General features: G+C 33.0%; 1 long non-coding RNA gene across 1 annotated transcript; it reads left to right on the top strand.

Annotated features, from left to right (window-relative positions):
* The first annotated feature begins 569 nt into the window (after positions 1 to 569).
* LOC145318187 (uncharacterized) lies at positions 570 to 2,529 on the top strand. Its single transcript, XR_013879245.1, has 3 exons — positions 570 to 665; positions 1,461 to 1,533; positions 1,680 to 2,529. It is a non-coding gene; the product is annotated as an uncharacterized LOC145318187 (long non-coding RNA).
* The last annotated feature ends 2,689 nt before the right edge of the window (positions 2,530 to 5,218 follow it).

Here is a 5,218-nt window from a genome sequence, read left to right as displayed (position 1 = left end):
CAAGAAAACTCAATTTGGATAAGATTAATGTACAAACTGCAAAGGAAAAGATTGAAAGCCATGCTTATCTTCGCTTGTCATTTCAGTCGCGCTATTTCGAATTTATGATTTGCTTTTGAGTTTTTCAACTATTGTCACAGATTCTGAATACTATGTTTGAAAATTGAAACAGATAGGACGACACAAACACGCCTTCATTGAATTTTATTTATGCTAAAATAAGATTACATCAAAATGTATAAATGCTCAAAATGAAGCTTGTTTTTTGAAGACCGACAAATAATTTTCCAGTATGTCTTCGAAACCAATTAATATCTTGAAAAAGAACCGGTTCTCAGCCATACTGAAAATTCATATATAGCATCGCATTACAGACAATTTTCCACGAATATTAAAATAAAAATCTGAAAATTATTAAATTTTAATTCCGCGGAAAGCTGTCTTCAATACGATGCGATAAACAACTATTAATATTTCCAATAAGCTAATGAAGCTATCCGTTTAAAAGATGGAGAGCCGGACAAAATAAAAATACGAAAAGCTTTGCTTTAAAAATAAAATTCAGGAGTTGCTGAAGTTTATTTATGGCGGACAAATAGAAGATCTTCAGAACTTAGCAGAGCTGTTTAAAGCTGCACATCAATTTCAAATCAAACATCTCAAGGGTAAGTTTAACATGGTTATCCTAGACAATCCCTAGCATCTTGAAGCTCTGCATTCGAAGTGATAGAAAAGTATAAAATAGTCTAAGATTATCCCAAGACGTATCTAAAAATAAACAGTCTAAAACCATTATCCAGGGACTTAATTATGTAAAGCTTCCATAGAAAGGAGAATTCAATGGGTTCAGAATTTATCAAAATCTAAAGCTACAGACTAAAAAGCCTTACTACTTATATAATAGGATAAGTAACTGTCTGTCTGTAGCTTATGATCTTAATACTCCCATCATGTGACCCTATATAGTAGAGATCTCTATGGGCGTAGCCGCTTGTAATAAAATACTTAATAAACACTTGTTAGGTCTATTATTTAAGTATATCTCAATTATACAGCCAAATAAATCTACAAAGATTGGGTCAAATTGCTTAAAGCTACAATTTTTCCAGGGTTGACTTTGATTTTTAAAAAAGTTTGTTGGTTTATACCTTTAACCAGCCGTTATGTCAACACACTACTGTGTTAGATTAAAGATTCCAGTATGGCTTCAAACCCGAGTAATATCCGCTGGATTAGAACCGAATCTCAGCCGTACTGAAAAATCATGTTTAGCATCGTGTATTACAGACAAAATTATACGAATATTAAAATAAAAATCATAAAATTAGTTTAAGTTTTGTTAGACCTTAGGCCTTGGTCCTTAGGCTACTCGGTGCTAATAATACTGGTTTTAATTTATCGCGGTAAGCTGTCTATAATACGATGCGATAAATAACTAATTTTATGTAAACATATTTTAGAAATATGCGGTAATCACATGGTCACACAGATCAGAGTTGGTAATGCCCTTGAGTTCCTGGCAATTGGAGACAGGTATGCTATTATTAATACATTAATTAGGTCCCAGGGAGGGAAGAACCATAAAGCGTTAAATTACACTGGTACCCAAAGTTTTGTAACTCCCTTATCTTATTAGTTGGCTCCAAAACTTTGGGTGCTTTAAACAATTTATTGTCCAGGTACAAACACGAAGCCCTGAAAACAGCTGGAACAGCCGCAGTCCTGGCCAATGTGAAGGCTCTCGTCAAAACCCCACAGTTCAAGGAGTTCTGTGACAGCTGCGAGGATAAACAGCTGCTGGTTGATATAGTGGCTGCAATTGCTAAATAAATTAAAATCTGGAATGTTAGCTTGACCGCCAATTCCAAAATATTTGATTTTTTTTGTTATTTGTTTGGTCTAAATGGCCAATTCTCCAGTGCAATTGTCTCTGTAAAAAAAACTATGCATATTGGACACATATTACTTTGTGTCCACCAAAAAATATTCATATTGCACACTTAGTACAGTGTTTCCACCAAAAAAAATATGCATATTGCACAAATTTTACAATGTATCCATCAATAACTATGCATATTGAACACATATCACAGCGTGTCTGCTAAAAACTATTCATATTGCACACATATTTAAGTGTGTCCACCAAATTTTGTTTATCAAGGCCTTTTTCTGTGTATCTGCAATTTTTTTTGTTCTAAAATAGGGTAATATGTCTTAACAAAAACGGACAGACAACTGTTTCAAATTTTCATAAATCTTGTTCGTTTTTTTATTTATTTTTTGTATATAGTATAATCTCTCCTTATGTTAAGTTGTAAATTGCAGGGAGGGAGAGGACATTGGACAGTAAGTTAAACCGGTACCCAAAGTTTCAGGACCACGACATCTTATTGGTTTGTTGCTCAAGCATTTTGGGTACTATTACCTACTGACTTTGATTGTTTAGTTACTGATTAGAAGTATCCGAACTTTTAGTTTTTACCATAAGTTTTTATCTACAAAAGGGGTGATTTTGTTTATCATCATCGGGGATGTATATTAATATATTGTCTTATCCCTTAAGATCTCTGTGTAAAATGCCTTTTGTCATATCATGAGAGTCAAAAGATAACTTTAGTATGTAAGAAAATCTAATATATAATATATATACTCAAAATCTGACATTATTAAAAGCGAAGCTTTTCTATAATTAGGGTCGGTCCGTACGTCCGTCCGTCCGAGATAGATAGCTTTTATTCGTTGATTTAGGCATGTTAGAATTGTCCTATCGATTTCAAACTTTGCATGATGATTCCTGTAGTAGTTGGGTACGATTTAGAAAGCGTAGCAACTCTATAATCACTACCATAATGTCCGTACGTCCATTTTAAACATGTTGATTTTTTACTTTTTTAACACCAAATTTTCAAGTGTTCTATTTATCCGTTTGATCTGATTTTTGGTATATTGATTCCTGGGACAACAAAGAACAATATTATAAGCGAAGCAACTCTATAATCAAGTCCAAAATGTAAGTATGTTCATAAACATTATCCTGTTTTTAAGCAGTTTTTCAACAAATTTACTTACAATTTTGATTCGACATTTATACATTTATGTTTCGATTTTTCAGTTCAGATACTATACAAGTGTTAATGTCCGTTTGTCCTACCGTTTCAGTGCTTCGCTTTTATGGATGTTGTCATCCTTGTTGTAATATATTTTGTTCTATCATTCTAAAAAGGATTTTTTTTTAGATAGGGGGCGCCTCTAAAGTAAAAATTATTTTCTTCATTAACATTAATCTTAAAAATAAGATCTTATATCAAAAGATAATAAATTAAAGAGCATCTCTTCAGGTAGCCTGGAGGGGTCATTGGACTATTATTTACTCTGGTTGCTAAAGTTTTTTTTGTTGGTAAACAACTTTGGGGACCTTTACTGAATTTTGATTGGCTGGGTCATTAAGTAGAATATCCAAACGTTTCAAAAACTAATTGTAATCTACAGGAGGGATAATTTTTGTATCATCATTTGGGATATACATCAATTTATCGGCCATTGTCTTATCCCTTTAGATCCCTGGCAACTCCCTCTACTGGCAGAAAAAATGATTGATTGTAATTTTTCATCAGGTGCCCTATCATTAATCCTATTTATCCACAGTATTTAATTTTGTATTATACATTTTTGTAACTTTTTTGTACTTGATAACATAGGCAGTGTCCTAATATTTCAACCAATAAATGTAATCTATAAATAATGATTTGTATTATTATTATTGGGGAAGTATATCAATGTATGGTCCATTGTCTTATCCCTTAAGGTTCCTGAGTTAAAGATTGATGATGAATATATCCTTTAATCCTCAGGCCTTTGTTGATGGGGATAAGTTTGGACAGCTTTATTAAATCTATGTTTGTGGCAATCCTACGCTATAAACTCGTGACCGTGGCTTAACTCGTAGCGCATCCGCTTGTCGTCGGGGAGGTGATGGGATTGAGTCTCGACTCAACACCGCGACAATACTAAAGACGTTAAAAATGGTTCCTACGTCTACTTTGTCAGGTGTATAGTATAGTTGTAAATACAGATAACTACGTCCCTCCCTTTTCCAGCATACTGTTTTCTGCTACTTTGCTGTGTTAATATTACTGACACTGTTGGTTGGTTTTCAAAGACCCAATTGAGAGTCGGCACAAGGTAATTGGAATGGGGAGGTACCCCTTTCCCCTGCAGTGTTTTACTCTAATGTCAGGTGCTTGACATTAATAGTTGGAGTAGGGGGAATGCATTGTCCATAACAGATGTACTTCATTACTATGCTTTATTAGGAATTCTAAGACAAAGATCGTGCAATTAAGGGGTTGGTTTTCTGTAGGACGTATGAGCATATAACTGCTGGTTAAAATCATTACGTTAATTTTGATAAAAAGCTGTCTATGATACGATAGGACAAATAGCTATTATCGTCTTTTTTATTAGGCAGCTCCATAACTGCAACAAAAACGTTCTTGCTCAAGAAAAATATATTAATGCAGCGTTAATAGTTCATAAAAAACTGTTTTGACTGTATCTTACTATAGAGCAGAAAAATTTTTGGAAAAATTAAATTAATAATCTGTAATAGTTATTCATCGTATCGTATTATAGACAGTTATCCGCTGATATTAAAATAAAAGATTATGAGATTAAAACTGGTATTGTTAGCCCTGAGGCCCGGGCTAACAACACTGGTATTATTTTTATGATATTTAATTTTGATATTCATGGAAAATTGTCTGTAATACAATGCTAGACATGATTTTTCAGTACGGTTGAGAACCGATTCTAAACGAGCGGAAATTAATCGGTTTCGAAGCCATACTTGAAATGTCTTTTTTACCCACAAAATAACTATTTTAAACGGCCAGGCCCCCAAAAGTATTACAAACCAGTGAGTAAGGGATAAGAAAATGAGTATAAAATATTCTTCACAATTATTATTATTATTATGTAAAACTTTCTTAGTAATTTTTATACAATGAAAAAAAATTAACGGAGATTAAATTATCATTCTATTATCCCCCTCTTCCCTGAAAAAATCAGCTGTTTATTTTTGTGTTCAACTTTTAAAAGTTTCAGTTTGTGTGTTTTTGTGAGTGTAAGTGCGTAATCGTAAGTTCATATATAAATTTTGAACTAGTGCCAACAAAAAAGAATTTAATGTGCGCGAAGCATCTCTACAATAAAACAGTCA

The sequence above is a fragment of the Acartia tonsa genome, chromosome 4, assembly GCF_053477335.1.
Source record: "Acartia tonsa isolate MP-2025a chromosome 4, ASM5347733v1, whole genome shotgun sequence".
Classification (NCBI taxonomy): domain Eukaryota; kingdom Metazoa; phylum Arthropoda; class Copepoda; order Calanoida; family Acartiidae; genus Acartia; species Acartia tonsa.
This window is presented reverse-complemented; position numbering and strand designations above follow the sequence as displayed.